The 18,240-nt window shown below is 44.5% G+C and overlaps 1 protein-coding gene across 18 annotated transcripts in view; it reads right to left on the bottom strand.

Annotated features, from left to right (window-relative positions):
* Positions 1 to 6,265, bottom strand: part of MICAL3 (microtubule associated monooxygenase, calponin and LIM domain containing 3) — a 163,674-nt gene extending 157,409 nt beyond the window's left edge. For 8 of the 18 annotated variants that reach the window (XM_082043999.1, XM_082043988.1, XM_082044001.1 and 5 more), the window contains exon 1: positions 6,079 to 6,262. The gene's annotated coding sequence lies outside the window, so the exon portion shown is untranslated. Of the gene's footprint in view, positions 1 to 1,539; positions 1,756 to 6,078 lie in introns of all 18 variants that reach the window. The other 10 variants (XM_082044000.1, XM_082043995.1, XM_082043990.1 and 7 more) reach the window with 4 other exon arrangements.
* Between the last annotated feature and the right edge of the window lie 11,975 nt (positions 6,266 to 18,240).

Below are 18,240 nucleotides of genomic sequence, written 5' to 3'. Positions count from 1 at the left end.
TAAACCAAGGCAGTTCCACCAAGGCCATAAAAAGATAGAAATGTTAGATAGGACTCACATGGCCACAAGCATTTTTACTTGCATGGCAGAGATAACAAGATATGATCCCACAAAAATGCTGCTGTTCTGTCTACACTTTAACTTCCAGTAAGAAGTCTCCCCACAGACTCAGGGTAAAGAGATCTTAATAATTTAAAGGGAGGTCACTATAGAAGTTATGCTATCTATTAAGTCACTTGAGTTCAAAAGATACTTAGAGGAACAGAAGATTATAACGTAAGACTTCCTCAGACATGCTACTCAAAGTTCATTCCAAAGCATCTTGTAACCATGACGATAAAGGATATAACTACATAAAGCTTGAAAGGAAGAGATTTATTAAAAGTCTTCAATGCATTGAAATGTCCTCTTCATCATACCACACACCACTACATCAACTCTCAGTAAGGCTCGCCTCACTTCAAAGCACTGCAGATTCAGAGGAATTATTTCCAAACAGCAGGGCAGAAAGCAGCAATACAGAACAATTTTCCTGCTAGCCAAAGAGGAAGTTGATGCAATAAGTGGGTTCTTTCCCAGATTTTAATTTAACTGTACAACTGGAATCCTAATACAGGCAAACATGGCAAGACCCATACTGTAAGACAAATATTCCTGGACTGATGTTGGAAACAGCACAGAAAACTGCAAGATTTTACCCTAGGTTTTTCTCCTACAATAATGTTTGAGATCACCAGTCTAAACCAGAATTCCAGTATGTAATACACTGCATAAGAGCAGAACAAGAAAACAGACTTCTTGCACACAGAGACTCCAACTCAAAGAATAAAATGAATGATTGCTGGACAAGTGGATCCAAAGAAGGAAGGAAGCACAGCAAAAAGGCAAAAACACTCAGAAATATATGCAGTGGCCTAGTCAGTCTACTGCCATGCTGTTCTGGTTCAGTCAGCTTGTCGCAAGAGAGTGCACTAAAAAGTTATCCGAAGGCAGAAGGTAACTCCATAGATGTTTATGGGACTCTTTTTCATGATGTGTGAAAAGCATCCATCTGCCACTCCTCTTTCAGGATGAACAAGATAAAGAAGGACCACAACAAGGCTTTAGTGAATGCCTAAAAGTTAGCAGCATTAACAGGTGGAACTACATGTCAAATTATGCACAGTATGCCACTGTAGATGACAGTCAAAAAGGACCAAAAAGAAAATTAGATTATATCTGTAGTCATAGGACCTCACATAGGAATTATTGGCTAAAATCATTCCTTTGTCTGCTTAATAGCAGGCAAAAAAACCCACAAACCTTTCAGTAAAAATGGTCATTGTTTTGAACAGTTGAGTGTCAAAAAGGAATACAGACACAAAGTGAGTGCAGCTTAGGCTAATTTTAACCATGTGGCTAGACACAAAAGATCATATCTCAAAGACACTGTAGAGAAAGAATGAAAAAGGTTAACATGTAACCCAGATAAAGATCTGGGGAGAAGGCAGAGATGACAGGCTGAGAAAGACAGGAATGTAGCAAAAAGGTTTTCCTCACAATTTCCACAGCTTTCTTCAGTGCTCCTCAAAAGTGAAATGCAGTTTCTCATATTGTCCACTGCAAAAAAAACAGTTGCAGAACAGTTGATTTCTATTGGAACAATCAGGTTTCTGTCTTCAGCAAGAAGCTGGACTGTTACTGTACATCTTTAGCAGAAAAGTTATGAACTTTCCTTGGGAAGTGTGGGATGAAATAGGTTCCTCTTTCCTGAAACTGAAATAATTCTATTGTTAATTTACTGCTGTCTACAAAGACCAAGAACTTGCATTTCCTTTCCTAGTCTCACGGAATACTTTTGAATTGAGCCAATTTCAATGCCTCAGAAAAGAAAGAAAAACATCCTTCAGTTTCCTCTTGCTACCAAGCCAAATAATTGCTGCTTGATTAAACTTTAAAAGAAAAAGTCGGGGGGAAAGGGTGTCAGAAGAGAGGTTGCCCACACAGGTGAGCAACTTTTTTTTCCTTAAATTGCTTCCCATATCCGAGCACTGAATTTATATCACAAGCCACTCCATACACATGAGCATCACAGTGCCTTTTCAAATCAAGATGCAATACATGTAGATGAATGAGAAGAACTATGATCCATTTCATTTTACTGTTCACATAAAGAAACCAAATTCCATTAGAGCCCAATCAACTACCTATTCCAACTACCTAAAAATTAGGAGGAGACTGCAGGAACAGAAAACAAATAATTTGGTGACTGCATGTTTTAAGCACTCAGTTGGAAACCAAGTGTTTTCATACCATTCACAAGCCTCATCTATGTGCAGATCTCATTCCTCAGAGTGTATGTTCTTGGCTTCTCCCAGATGCACTTTTCCCTTTCTCCCTCTCCCTTGTGCAATTACAACATAAGATGTTACTATGCTGGGGGAGGAAGGGGGAGGAAAAGAAAGGAAAGGGTGGCGTTCCTACACTAGCTTACCTCTTGCTGTGCCTCCACTGTTTTTGCGCTCCACTCCTAGTAAACAAACAGCGGCTGCCACTTGTATCTTATCACATCATTTCCAAATAGCAGCATGAGCACTGGATCAGTATCATTGCTGCTTTATTTCCACTTGTCAAATTATGAACAGCATCTCCATAGCTGATATCCCAGTTACACCCTGTGAGTTTGCAAGGCCAAGGTCAGTTCTAGGTTCCAGTGCTGCTGGAAGATCTAAGAAAAAGAAAGGAAGCCTCACCTGATGAAGCTCATGTAAAAAGCTACTTCCTGGATTTACCAACAGGAACTTCCCCCTCCTCCCCTTTTTAATGGAAAGATGAGATTATCATTAGAAATATCTAATACAGCAAAAGGACTCGTCCAGGAAAACCCTCTCAGATCACATCCACACCAGGAATACATCAGCAGTGTTAGAACAGTTGTATAGTACATTGGCAAAGCTTCATTTCACACCCATATATTGACAACAGTGTAAAGACAAGCCCTAATAACACACGTGCTTTACCCATATAACTGAATCTCTGCAAGGACTTCACATACAACAGATCATACCCCTGAGAGACAGTCGCACTGATAGAAGATTTTAGCGTAGCCCTAGCCTGAACCTCAAGTGAAAGGATTTTTCCATCCCAGGTTGTTAAGATGTAGATCAACTGGCAGAGAACAGATTCTTAAAACATCAGAGCTGGAAGCTGCGTGGAAGAAACAAGTTTTGACCAACGCATTACCACTGCAGCCTGAGCCTTCTCTGCAGTAACAGCACCAAAGCCGTAACACCAAACAAAGTCCACGTGCAGGTTCTGCTGTTGCTCTCACAGGCAATTTCCTGTGACAGGCAAAAGAGAGTGGAAGACTTCTGTCTCTACCAAAGACAGACAGCAACAGCATGGACAGTTCTCCCTCTTTCTTTACCTAGACCTACCTTGAATACTATTCTTAAGGTTACATTGGCAAGCCAGCCCTTGTGTTTGCAAAGGAGAAAACACAACAACAAAAACAAATGTAAATCATTCATAGATCACTTAAGTGACTGAGAAGTCATTTTGAAATCCTGAAAGATGAGAGGAACACATCCAACTAGGGACCAATTCTGCCTCAGCTTTCTCCAACAGCAACATGTCATCAGCTCTGCATTACCACATGTACAACAGTACCTCAAGATCTCTCATGGAAAAGATGGTAAAGTAACAGTGCTGTAGTCTTTATCAAAGGAGACCTGCACCTGAAAAATAACTAAGATTTCTCATGTGAGGCATGTTTGCAGGATATTTGAAATTGAGAGATATGATAAAGCTTAGAATAAAATGTCATCCTGACCTCAACCAGCTGTGTTTAGGTTTACACAGGGAATATACAGTCACATACTATTTATAGATCATTTCTTAGGACACAGGATTAGTCAGGAACAGGATTTGTATTCAAATTTATTGAAAATTGAAATTTAGGTACAGGTAATTCATAATCAGCATAACTATTAGTTATTTTCTCTGCACAAATACTTAAAAATAACTGTTAAAAACTTTATGGCTGTCCTGTAACATTTAAGAGGACTTCCCCATCAATTAATTTAAGAATTAAAGCATTTCCAACCTCACCAATTAGCTATAAGGTGTACCTTCCAACTGTACTCTAAGATATGAATGAATACAAGTCGAGTATATCTAGTTATATCTGTGTTCTTGGACAGAAGTACTTTAGCAAGCTGTAATCTAAGTACAAAAATAACTGTTTTCTTAACTGTAGTATGACTTTTTCATTTTCGGCTGCAGATGAATGTGTAGTGGACTTTTGGCAGGTTTAAAGGGAAACTGCCAACTTCAATCTAACTCTAAATCTAGTTTTGTGCAAGTAAGCTTTCACAGAATCTTGGACCAGTAGAAATATTCCCATGATTAAAGAAATTAATTCCCATGCAGCAAGTTATTTTTACCAAACACATCCCTGCAGTACAACCAACCCAAACACAAGTGCTGAAAATGTGACAGTGAAAAATAGGTAGAATAAGCACATTCTCCAAAAGAAAGGCAGAAAGAGGTACTAGCAGAGCTACTGGGAAAAATAAGTCTATTTCAAGTAAGTTCTTACTCATACACAGAAAGTCTTGTTTAGTGCATTTTTTCTCAAGCTCAGTTAACTTGTAGCTTTCAAAGTTTGTAACTAAAATGGGCTAACTAATGGATAGTCAGTTTCTGAATATTCAGATTGTGCAGCGAGAAGTCATTTAATTGCTCAGCTTCCCCTACCCCCTACAGGAGTACTGACAGCCCATTTGAAGTGCAGAATAATGAAGAACCCCATTTTTAAGACTTAAGTCTAAAGTCCAAAGAGATTTTTCCGAAGATTCTTCATTTTGTCAATTTTTCAAAGTACAACAGAATCAACAAAGGAAGTGGCAATTTTTGTACTGCCACGCTTGAAAAGTATTCCTCCATCTCAAGGGAAGTTATTGTCAGTTGCTCCACAGCACTAACCTTAAATGGGTGACTGCATGAGGTAAGAGATTACTTCTTTGGAATACAGAAGGAAGTTGTTACAGTGAATGCATAACCAGGCTTTTATTATAATAAAAGAAGGAACCCTATGTTTAGAAGCAGTTATACTTGCTAAGTATTCTAACACCCTAAACACACCTTGGACAACAGCCTGCAGAGATTAAGTCTGTATCATAACAAAGAAAGTCAGAACAGAGATAAAAGGAGTAGAAAGCTGGACATTCCTTGTACTGAATGTACCTAGGATAACAATTAAAAGGCTAAAGGCTTAGGTCTGCGAGACAATCACAAGTCTATATAAAATAAAACCGGTCTACGCAATTTCTCTGGCGGGGGTGTCACAAACTACCTGGGCATGGAAGCACTAGGAGCATTTTATGACACTGTGACAGTCAACGCTGCCAAGTCTCCCTGCGGTGTGAGGCGACCTGCGCAGCAGTCACCAGCGATGGGGCCGACGAGAAGGAGCCGCACGGCAGCACCGGGGCTCCCGGCGGGGCACAGTGCTGCCGCCAGACCACGCTGCAGGGGCGTCCCCGCCGCCCTCCCGCAGGTGACCTGCGCCCACCTGGCACAGCCGCCACCGCCTCCTCTTCCCCCAGCCCGGGAGCAGGGGACGCAGGTGCCTTTCGCTGAACCACCCCCCTCCGGCGAGGGAGCGCCCGGGGTTCCCCGGGGAGGACGCGCGGCCGCCACCGCCTCGTTCCTCCCCGGCGCCGAGCCGTGTAATCGGGTCAGGGAGCCGGCAAGGACCAGCCGCGGGCCGCCTCGGGGATCGGGTTTCGCGGCCGTGCCCTGCCACCCTGTGCCGGCCCCGGCCGCTCCCTGCGGGCGCGCACGGCCCCCGCCCCGGCCCGCTGCGGCGCAGAGACCCCCGTGCTGCTGCCAGCGCCCGCGGCGCCGCGCCAGGCCGCTCCCGGGGCGATGCCAAGGGATGAAGCGGATCCTCCGCCGCCCCCGCGGGAGACGGCTTCCCCCGCCCGCGCGGCCGGGCAGCGGCCACCGCACCTGCCGCACGGCGCCGCGCGGGAGCCCGCCCTCCTCCCCTCCCCGGGGGGGCGGCGGCGGAGAGACCCCCACCGCCACACTTGCCTTCGCTTCATGCTGCGCTAGGTGCGGCGGTCGCGGGGCTGGCGCGGCCCGAGGTGCCTCTGCGGCGGGGGGCGCCGCGCTGCGCCCGTCAGGCTGCCGGCGCGGAGCGGCACGGCCCGACCCTGCCCGCCGCGGGAGGGGGCGGGTGAAGCGGCGGCGCGCGCACACCTTGGCAGCTGCCGCCGCCTCAGGGATCGGCCCCGCCCCGCGCGCGGAGCGGTTGGAGAGGCGGGAGGAGGAGCGCGCGCGGGCGAGCCCACCCCACCCCACCCACCCGTTAGCTGAAAGTGATACACGGGTCGAGGGGAGAGCGGCGGGAAGGGGAGGCTCCAGCCGCCCAGGCCCACGGTGTCCTGCAGGAGAAGGAGAAGGGAAGGAGAGCGACAGCAAAGGAAACGCACCACACGCGGCGGCAAACAATAAAGGGACACTCGCTCCTCTCCACGCAGCGCCTTCAAGTTTTCAGATCCTCCCCCGCTCTCTGACAATGGTACGCTCCTACCGCTCGAATTGCATAGGGATTGGCCGCCCTGGCGGGGTGGGGGCGGAGTCAGGGCGCGCGCCAAACGCGACTGGAGGAGCGGAGATCAAAAAAGGGGCGGGGCCAAGCGGCAGCCGTTTAAAGCGCCCCGGGCGGGGTTAGCCTTCGCGTGCGCGGCCGCGCGCGCCGAGGCGGGGGGGGGGGGGGGGGGGAAGAGGTGTGTTACCCGGGCGCGCGGAGGGCCGTTGAGGCGCGCCCCAGTCAAGGCGCTTGAGGGGCGGGCGTCGCCCCGGGCCTTCTCTCCGTGCCTTCTCTCCGTGCCTGCTTCTGTCACGCTTGCCTAGGCGAGCGGGCCCCCCGCTGTTACCCACCTCCTCGAGGGGGAAGCGAGTATTTCCCGTGGAAGTAAACCTGCTGCCGACTAGAATACTGCAAAAAACTGCCCCCCTACCCCACCCCCAACGCTCCCCCGGGCAAAGCCACTGTAGCTCTTCCAGATGAGGCAAGAACAACGAGGGTCCTCTTGGCAGGGCGGGCAGCTGGAACAATAGGCACCGCCACACAAAGCGCTGCCTGTCAGCGAGGCTCCTGGCACGAGGTGAGGTGCATGCTTGGAACGTTTCCACATGCGCTTGGCATGTGAGTGTGAAACGCTGATGAAGCCGAGAGCAGGAGACATGGCATGTAAGAAATCGGCAGGAGAGAGCTGGCAAATCAGATCTAAAAATGGCTGGAGAGACGCTTGTAAAATCGTCATGAGAATGGGCTAAATATATTTTTGGTTTGGGGTTGGTTGGGGAGAAGCTTGGAGCTGTGGTCATAGCAACTCCTCCTGTTTGGATCCTGCTGTGCTGGGGAAAATAGCTCATTGCCTGTGTCTCTGTGCAATAAACAAAATTACATCAGATAAATGCCTGTTCCCATTATCCTTGTCTCCAGATAATTGAATCAACTTGGAAGACCCAAATATTGACTAATCCCTCAGGTTATGCTGAGATAATAGCAAAGGTACTGGATGGACAAGGAAATTACAAGCTCCTGTTCTTCAAGAAAGCACTGAAAAGAATATATAAATCTTGAGTATATCACAGAATGTTAGGGATTGGAAGGGACCTCAAAAGATCATCTAGTTCAATCCCCCCCACCGTAGCAGGAACACTCAGATGAGGTTACACAGGAATGCGTCCAGACAGGTTTTGAATGTCTCCAGAGAAGGAGACTCCACAAACCCCCTGGGCAGCCTGTTCCAGTGCTCTGGCACCCTCACTGAGAAGAAGTTTCTTCTCAAATTTAAGTGGAACCTCTTGTGTTCCAGTTTGAACACATTACCCCTTGTCCTATCATCAGTTGTCACAGAGAAGAGCCTGGCTCCATCCTTGTGACACTCACCCTTTATATATTTGTAAACATTAATGAGGTCACCCCTCAGTCTACCCTTCTCCAAGCTAAATATATGTAAATATGCATATACACATATATAAATATATGTGTATGCAGGCTTATATATATGTGTGTATGCTCATCTGATTACTTTTAAAAATGCTCTTAGAAGTCACTGGTTACTGGTGGAGTGCTCTGCATCTAAACTAGCAGGAAGAGCATTCAGTTCACCATATACATACACATGCTTGTATAGTGTTTATATATAAATATTTCACTCCTATCATCTCTAGACTTTAGTGTGTATAAGCAGTGTGCACATATATATTGTCTTTGCCATGATCAGCTGACTACACCCTTGAATTCTTTGGCCAAGAGAACCAGTCAGTGTGCACCTGAGTAGAGCAGGAATGCAAAACAATACAGAAGCACTGTGAATGACCCAGGGATTAGGAAACAAGTACAACCCCAGGATAATATGATAATAGCAATGGTCATATGAAAGTGCACCAGTTTTCCTTAAAATAGGCATCTCCAGGAGAGATAATTCAGACACCTTTTGCATCCAGAGCCACACAGTCCCTGCGTCCTACCAAAGCCACAGTCTTCCAACTCTAACTTAAGTTTTGATCTCCATACTCTATTAGAGATCTTAGCATGAAAAGCAGTCAGGTACTGCAATAACACCTGATTAAAAAAAAAAAAAAAAAAAGAGAGAGAAAAGAAAAATATACCATTCATAAGAGATGCATAAAACGACCTCATGATACTGCGGAGGAAATCCTTACTACAATGTGGTGTGACAAATATCAGCCAGAAGTGCACAATTCCCGAATCTCTATCTATATCCCTGCCTGAGAACAGATGGAGGGAAGCCTTTAGCTGATCTAAACTTGGCTCAGCCCACCCTGCGTACTGATGGAGTTTCCATGAGCGCAGAAATTAGAGCTACTGGTTGCACGCGCCTGAGAGCTGCAGCCTGCTGATTCAGCTCGTGTTGGAAAATCTGGCACAGCCACCCGTCCTTACCTGAGCAGAGGCACAAAGTCGTGCACGTACAAGTACCACAGGATGGGAGGAGCTCCTGATAGTGGGTATTTCCACATTTGACGTCAGTGAAGGCCACTGATGCAGTAGTTCTTTGCAAGGGAGGCAGCAGCTTGTGTCACCTGTTGATAGCCAAAATATCAAGGTGTCCTCCTCTATGAAGATGTGGGTTGAGGATGCATTAGATTATTGAAAAATGAAAGCAGATGGAGGAGCAGGTTTACACACGGTGATACAGGAGACATTTTACAATGCCCTCAAAGGGCCCAGTGCATGCAGTGTGTCCACTGCTTACTAAGCGAGCACCCTGCCTCTCAACCATCAGGGCTGTCAGTTTAACAGTAATCTTCATAAAATGCTAATAAGGACCTGAACAATTCCCATTAGGAAACTGAGGAGCCATCTGCACTCTAGCATGAGACCGTCTATGGCATCCACAGCAAGACTTGTATGTCTTGGCTGGATATTTTGGAATCCAGCACCAGAGAGGCTTAGTCATGTGACAGGGTTATTTCCATCACGATGCTGTTAGAGTCCCCAAGATGTTTTCACAATGCTCTATAAGACGAAGGGTTTAAACAAGTAGAACTAAAGCAAAAACAAAGCACTATGCTTCCTTGGCATATCTCTTTTTGTTGCATGCACGTGGTGTTCAGAGTGGGAGGGGGGTGGAAGGCAGTACTGTACAGAATTTCAGCCTAATAAAGCACATATACAAAAACAAGGGACTGCAACATCAGTACAAAATGGGCTACTTTGTAAGCGCAAGCTAAGAAGCTGAAATCCTGCATTGCAACCTAGTGGAAGAACGACGTTTCAGGCTGGTGATGTGCAAGGGAAGCCCATCGCCCTATCTTCCCTGAAGACTTTACAGGACTGCTGGTTTGTACTGGGCTAGATAACAGTCACCTTGACCCAGTCAAGGGGTGATTCCCTATGAACATGTGCCTGGAAGCACAGTAAAACTGGGTGCCTGGTGCTCCAGAAATGAACACTAGTGAGCAGAGCAGCCATTGAGGCAGTAGTCCCAAGACAAGCCAGGGAAAAACATCGTCGTTCAGGATCCACCTCTTAAAAGGAGGTAAGGTGCTGTTACTCAAAATACAGTCAGATTATGGCACAGTTTCCCCTTTTGAAAAATCAATATACAAAAATAAGGCCTGAGTTTTTACATACTCTGTTTCTAAGATAAGTGGTTGAAAGTTCGTAAGGGCCAGGTGCTGCTCCCAGTTAGACAAGGAGTATAGCAAGGAAGACAAATTGCAGAAGAAAATCCAATAAAGTTTTTGGTATCTCTCTGGTATCAAAGCTATTTTCACAGTAAAAATGGCCAAGGAATCTTGAATTCTCTTCTGACGACCTTCCAAGGCTCAAGAACTTGCCAGGTGCATGACCACTCCTGTGGGAATTTCTAATCTCTTTAAAAAACAAGAACAGCAAATTCCACAGAAAGTATTCTGTCCCAGAGCAGAGTCCCCACATCTGGAATTGGCAAGTAAAAACACAGCAAGTGGATTTTCAAAAGAGGAGGCAATCACCAAATTACAGGGCTGGAAGGGATACGGAAAGGTAACCTAACTCCATCCTGGTGAAAGCATCTCTGTCCCATCTGTTTTACCCCTTAAAGACCTCCCCAGTGCTGCAGACACCACGATCTATCCAGGCAAGATGTTTTTTTCTTGTGATTCACTCTTCTTGCCTTTAGGTTTTACCTAATGATTAACCTGGATCTCTTTTACCATAATTTACATCTACTTCTCATCCTACCCTTCACAGACAAAGAAAACATTTGCTCCTCTCACTCCTGCAACAGCCTTGTAGATGCATAAAGATCTATCATGTCACTTCTTATTACATCCCCCAGACCTAAAACTCCATTTCTTCTTGCCTGTCCTCCCAGGTTACATTGTGAGACCTCTGCTGACTTTCAATGTCCATCCTTGGTGGCTCTCACTTTAGTCCATGTCTCTCCCGAATTTCCCTGTGCCAGAACAGCACACGGCATGTTCCCAGTTGAGGCCTTACCAGTATGATGTAGAACAGAAGGAGCGCTTGTTGTGCTCTGCAAACATCCCTCCTCTTTATGTCTTAATATGATGTTTACAGTGTCAGAGGATTTATTTTGCTTTCCACATATGTGGCAGTATTTCTAAAAGTCAAGGCCACAACATGAAATCAAAGTGCCACTGAAGCATCTGAGATGCTCTCCATTAACCAGAACTCTTCTCTCCTGTATGCAAGTGTTTCTCTTAAAAGGCACCACATTTAAATTGCTACCTGCTGGATGGGTTACAGTCTAATTTTCTCGTGGTCACATCGATTTAGATAGCTAGGGCAGATTTCTTTTTTAATGTAAAAGTAATCTCTATACAAATCAGCATCTGAACACTTCCAAAAAGAAAGAAATGTTTGCAGAAGAAACTGAGGGACAGCAGAGAAAGTCTAGTCTACAGAAGCCTTAAAATTTGCTGTCTTCTGCATCACCTGCAACTGTTAATAGGAGGGGTTGTCCAGGTCTGGAGAAAACATGAAGAGCTGTCTCTCTAAGCAGTAACACAGATGTTCAAATTGTGTTTAAAACACAAAGCAGAAGTCATCAACCACCCAGCATTTGCCTGGTGCAAGTGGTTATTCACTGCATAAGCATTTGAATAACTGTCATATTTATAAAATGATGCTATTTAACCTCCTTCTGCCACCCCTGAACATACACACACTCACTAATCTGGAGTGATGTTGTGTGCAGGGGTGGGAGCTGAGTTCCAAATAAATTGCTGGCGGTGTTTTATTACAAGAAAACAAATACGAGACTAACTAGAAAAAACTACCTATTGTCTCACTAAGAAAAAGTAGAAACTTCTCTAGGTAAAAACTTCTTCAGTTTAATGGGGAAATAAAAAGCTGGCCCATCAGATCCAGTAAACTTTGATCATGTAGAAGAATGTTTCTGACCGTTCAGGCTAAAACACGAAGCTTTCAGATAGGAGCTAACAGGGAAAGTTTCTCTAGCGGTACATGCAAATCTGCTGAGTGGTCAGTGTATACTAAGCATTTGGAAGCATTCTAGGAATAAGAGACTCTCCGTGTCTGTGCATACACACTGTAGATAATTCCACTACTCACAGATTTTCCAAGCAGTAAAATGTAAAATTGTGGCTGGGTTTGCTGCTACAACTCAGGACTGTGGACATACAATAAGCTAGTGAGAAATACACAACTTTCACTTCACTCTACTGTAATTGTTTTAAGTAGAGGTAAACCAAAACAAAGGCTACACGAGGGCAGAAAACTCCCTCCCAAGCTTGTATAGTATGGTAAGGGCCACGAAGAGTAGCCCAGCTGAGTCTGACTTCACGCTTCCTCTAAGAACAACAACAGGTCGGGTGTGTAAAGAGGTGCAAGATCATCTAAAGCAGTAAGACAGATGCATTTCAATAAGCAAAATATAGATATGCAAGAAGACCATACCCAGCTGAAATACTGCTAGACTGTTGCCATGCTATGTGATTAACATGTTAAACAAAAAATCAGATGTACAGCATTTCCTTGTGCTCAGCTAGTCCCCGAGGACTAAAGGAACAGATTTAAAAATACCTTGGTGAAATGTAATAGAGAAAAAGTCCTGCAAGGTCATCACTGAGATGCATCATTGGTTCTTCACCTCATTTGGGCTATACAAATTCTACACAAGAGCTGCCTGTGTAGGGGTCCCCTGAGATTGGTTTTCTCCACGTATCACGCATTAAGGTCCGAAGGGCATGTTTACTATTTGGAGTTTGGATTAGGAGTGAGCATGAGCTATGTGTTGTGTACTTGTTTGTAAAGCAATAACTTTTTACTCCTTTAACCAAGCAAAAGGTGGCCCTGGTTGAGAACCTGGATTAGTACTATTAGATTTGTCCTTTGACAAGCTATAAAAAAGACTCTATCTATGTCCCATTCAAATTCATCACTGTTTACAGAAGTATTGATAAAAAGGGGAAGGTAAATCAATGAAGTCACTTTATTGAGCCTGAGAATGTGGAACTACTATTAATAAAACATGTTGATGTTGTTTTATGGATAGGTCAAAGTCCTGATAAGGGTGTGTTTGTCATTCTAATTTATGTGCAATTTCATCAACAAAGTATTTGTTATTGCAGTATTGTATTTATTCATCTCCTGTTTTCCTCCCCCACAGCCAGAACATCTGCAAAACATTTCTGAATCTAAGCTTGTTGGGATAGGGCCCATTACTTTTACATATTTATGAACTGTGTGGTACACTGGCACTCATTCAGCAAAGACCGCTTCCCGAGGCTCATGCGCCAGTGACATAAACCGGTATGGCTTTGTGTGCAAGAGGTCCACATGTGCAGAGGTCACACAGGGGGCTGGAAATCCACTTACATCTAGTAGTACTTAAACTCCACTGCTGCAGAGGAACAGAACTATCCGCTAATATCTGAGTGATGCAAGAAGGCAAAAAAGGGAAGAATGGGTATTCATGGTATCCTAAGGAATTGTAATGAAGAGTAATGGGATGAAATTGAATGAAAACAAGTTGTATCTGACTCCAGAAACATTCTCTGTATCAAAATATTTTTAAGCCTGGTCAAAGAGTCCAAAAAAGCAAAAGCTACCATGCTTGTCTTAGTTATAATAGACTGGACAAAGCAGAACACAGTACTTGTTCTGGGGGTGGAAAAATGAACAAATAATTCATTTCTGATTTCTGTTTCTCTTCTGTTGTAGCCCAGCCTCTCACGCCAACACTCGCACAGGCACAGCTTTATATTATGTACACACTGGAGGGAGTGTATTCTGCCCTCATTGTGCAGAGCACTTACACATGTGACTCCCATTACCACAAACAGAAGCGATGTTCATAAATTGCCCTTGTGTGCCTGGACTGAGCAGACCTGTCCCTATTTGCCTTTCCGGCTGGATTGCAAACAGTGCCTTTCCGAAGTCGAGGTTGTAAGATTTTCAGACCTCGTGAGAAAGAACGTAGCCCATCTCCTCTCAGCTGTGAGAGCCATCCATGCTCTAAGGATCATTTGTCTGCCTAAATCTGCACCAGCAACAGAGCACAAGCACAAGCACAGCCTAATAGTCTTAATAAGATTACAGCTAGAGATGCCCCAGTGCTGCCATCTGACCAAGGAATGGAACAAGCACCAAATTCATCTGGAGAAAAAAAAAATCCCCTTAGCTTTCATGTGAGCAGGCTGCAGGCTGATCAAGATTTCAGATCTGTGGTGTACAAGATCCCTCTGATTTCTTTTTCCTTATAGTTTTTTTGCAATGCATTTTTTACAAAGCAGCATGTTCTTCTCAAGGATCTCTAGACTTAATTAATATTTTTCAGTTGAGAATTTAAAACTGATTATCATACCATTCTGTAGCACAATTACATTTATAGATACCTATTGTTAGCCATGCTAGATTGATCTCACCCATGACTTTTGTGTGTTTGACTACTATCTGTCTGTACACTTGACTATGATATCCATGTGCTACGGTGGAGTGTGGTGGATCTTTGCCAATATAATCATCCTTTTAATCAGTAGTCTATCTGATGCATTTGTTTGGCTCACTGGAATGAAATTGCTTGTAACCCTATCCTACATAGGGCAAATACTCTTTCTGCACCTGTTCCAAGCGGCATTTGGTTTACTTACTGCTTAAATTCTTAATTTCAAAAAACCAAATACGTTAGCGTGTATAACAAAGGCTGCAATCACGAATTAAATGAAAAAGCTGATCTTTGTGTAGTGCCCTATCAGCTGGTGAGAGTACACAACCTGGTAACAATGCATTAAGGTATGGATTGGGTGGCACACACTGCAAACTGCAGACACTGCCTTGCAGATTTAATCGAACTTCATGCAATAAACCTGCTGCTAATGGGTAAGTCTGTGGCTCCTGCAGGACTTCATGCCTAGAAAAAAAATCTAGTAGTAGCGCATTAATGGATTTTGTGTGAAGCTTATTCAGAAGAGCTAGCATAGAAGAAAATTACTCCCCTTAGAAATTAGAAACCCCAGAACATTATAGTCAATAACAAACAATAAATAACATTTTCAGCAAAAAGGTATGAGAAGCCAGCTGGGTCAGTACTCACGGAGCAAGGCTGCGTAAGTGACCTTCTCGCACAGGTCACATCCTCCCCGACAGGTGTTCATAGCTCTCCCATCTCTGCCAGGGCAGGCATCTAAACGACAGCCCACTCACCACCACTCATACCCTTCCTCCGCACACATTTCTCCCCGGAGAGCTTGCACAAACAATTTTCTCTTTCTCTAGGCTTGCAAGGTAAAGCCAAAGTAAAAAAGAAATGGGATCTGGGGTGCGAATCTCCTTCTGTACCTCTTTCCAAGAGCATCTCGCAGGGTCTCAGGGAGGCTGTGTGATGATGGGTCTGGCTGCCAATTCGTCACTGTTGCCATGGTAACGGAGCAGTGGTCCCCTGTGGCTTGGTAAGGGAGCAGCAATGGGAGCACTGAATGTATGCATTGCCTCCTCCTTTGAGGATTCCTGTGACCTGAGTACTCCGCTCATTTATTTTTTACAGGCAGTTTTATAGAGAAAGTACTTCCCTCACATCACCCCCACCCCCCGCTTTGGTTACTCCACTCCTGGAGCTCTACAGCATCTGTAAATCTTGTTTGTATGGCATAGAAGAGCTGGCATAGCCCCAAGAGAGCCTCTCGCTTCCTCTGGGAAACACCGTGTCATGTGAAAACAGGAAAATAAGAAACCTTGTTCTGGTAAGCACCTGAATATCAGCACACGCTGACCAGTGTTTGAAGAAGTGCTAGGACAAAGCGATATAATTTTGTCTTTCTGAGCAGGTGAATGAGCAGCTGGGACAGCAATAGGGTATTTTTCTGCCAAGTGTTTCTCTGCCAACGCGACCGAGTGCAAGCGTGTGTGTGAGGCCCTAGTACAGCTACGGGGAAGCTCAGGGCAGGCAGAGTTTCTTTGTCCATATCCCCTCAACTGAGACATTCTGATGTTATTCTTTCTGAGTCTCAATATTGCTGTTTTCTACTTGTTTAAGATATTTTTGTTGTAACATTGACATAAATATTATTAATAATGTAAGGCAGGACAGTCCACAGCAGCAAAGACCTACAGACTGGGCTATAGTGAGAGAAGCAGCCAGGACTGCAGAAACAGGCATTTTTTTGCTGGACAATGAACAATTCAGGCTTGTTTTGGAAAGAAGATCCTTGGATAGTTAAATAATACCACTTGTTTATGGAACAGACTATTTATCTCATCTTCTTAACAAAATGTTGCTAACGGTTCTTTGTTGCTTTCCTTATTATTCTCTCCTAATGCCAAGAGCTTCTTTTAAGGTAATGGATTTCCTCTCTCAGGACACCAGTAACAAACACAGCTCTGTGTGCATGTAGGTGGTACGGATAAAAAACAAACACACAGAAGTAAAACCCACACATTTGCTTTCCTAACTAACTTCCCTATCTTCACTTCTAACTCAGGTTGTTTGAGCTTTCCCTGACAGTGGCTCATCACAACTTACTACGTAGGGACAGGCCTCCAGATGCCAAAATCCAAATATTAAAGATCCCGTTATGATAGCGGGTTAAGTACCTTTTTGCCCCACTATAATCTGAAGCAGCAGAGATGGGACTAGCCCAGAACAGCAGTATCAGCCAGAAGGGTTGAAAAGACTTAAACCAGATTCAAAAAACTGTGAGTGGGCTAAAAAAATCTCAGATGTTAAAAACAATAACAATTCAAGCCTTTTTACTCATCTTTGCCTCTGCATTCAGACTGAGTTTTCCAGCTTTTCTCCAACACGCTACAAGGATTTGCCTCCTAATAATTTGCCTTATAATTTAATTTGACTCAGAAAAAGCTTCCATTTCTCCTATGCTTATGTGGTTGTAAATGTGGGGCTTGGAGAACATCACCAGGTGCAGCGATGGCCAGGACAACGCCACTAGGCTTGGCAGTGCAGAAATATCTCTACAAAGTTGGCAAGCCCATCTAGGCCCAGTCTCAGAAAGTCTGGAGCCTACACATTAAAGATGATGGAATTTAACAGCATCCCCCCACACCTCCTTGCATGGTGGCTTTGTGGCTTGTTCAAAATTAGTGATGAGTACACCCAGACTTATGAGCATCTGGTTCCACACAGATATGAGGTTACTAAAAATAAGAAGTCATATTATAAAAATACATGTTAGCATGAGATGCTTCTTCAGTAATCCTAAGTGAGAACGCAAGAAGATCAGAAACTGAACTACACATAATGTTAAATAGCAAGAATGCTGGTCGGTACATATAGTTAAATATATCTGTCTTGCTGACTCCCACCCCCTACGCCTTCCCCTAGACATTTTTATGCTTGGCTTAGTGAAAAGACTTGGTGCCTCTGAGTGTGATAGCATGAAACCATTCAAAATAAAGCTGTCCCGTGAAGAAGACAGTCCTGAGAAGGAACAGAGCTGGGCTAGCAGGGGATATGAAAGCAGCAAGGAACGTAGGGGAGAGGAGATGGCTGGACCTGGGCTGCAGCACCAAGAAGCCTTTTCCATTTGCAGCTTTATTCTCCCACAGTCAGAGCATCAGCTAGAGCTATTTAATGGGATCACGAGGGCTGCTGTACCATTACTTACGGAAGAGGGTGTAAAAATGACAGCAGCTAATAAGCACCAATTTCTCATCAGTCGCCTCATCAGGCTAATTTCCCAAACAGAAGGTTTCAGAGGCTAAATGGCTTGAAATGACATTTCGGCTGCTGGGTCCAGGCCAATATGGAGTGAGTAAATCTCTGCGCCTGCACACTCCATTCTCAACCACAAACAAAAGAGAGCTACCCTCCATATACATCCACAGGAGGACATAGATGTCATTAACTGAGCTGAAAGGCTAAAGCCAGAGCACATTTATTATTTCTCATAATTAAGAGGCAACAGGAGCGGGAACATGAATGTTCCTTTGTCCATAAGTGTCCAGACAGCATTCCTGGTCATGAAGTTCCCTCACAGAAAGGAAGCCTTTGTCTGGAGCTCATGACTGAGGACACCAAGAAAACCTTAAAAAAAAAAAGAACAGACTTGGTGGACCAGAATGGAAACATACCTTTAATTGAGGAGTTAGTTCAGAGGAGACGTCCGTGTGTCTGAGGGAAGAGGCTGGCTGGTGCAAAGGGCAGAAAGTGGACAGAGATGCGTGTGTGGTCCGAGAGCATGATAAAGGCAGGGAGTGTGTGTTTATGTGTGTAGGAAGGGAGCAGA

Source organism: Streptopelia decaocto (assembly GCF_964273445.1).
Source record: "Streptopelia decaocto genome assembly, chromosome: 1".
NCBI classification, from domain to species: domain Eukaryota; kingdom Metazoa; phylum Chordata; class Aves; order Columbiformes; family Columbidae; genus Streptopelia; species Streptopelia decaocto.
This window is presented reverse-complemented; position numbering and strand designations above follow the sequence as displayed.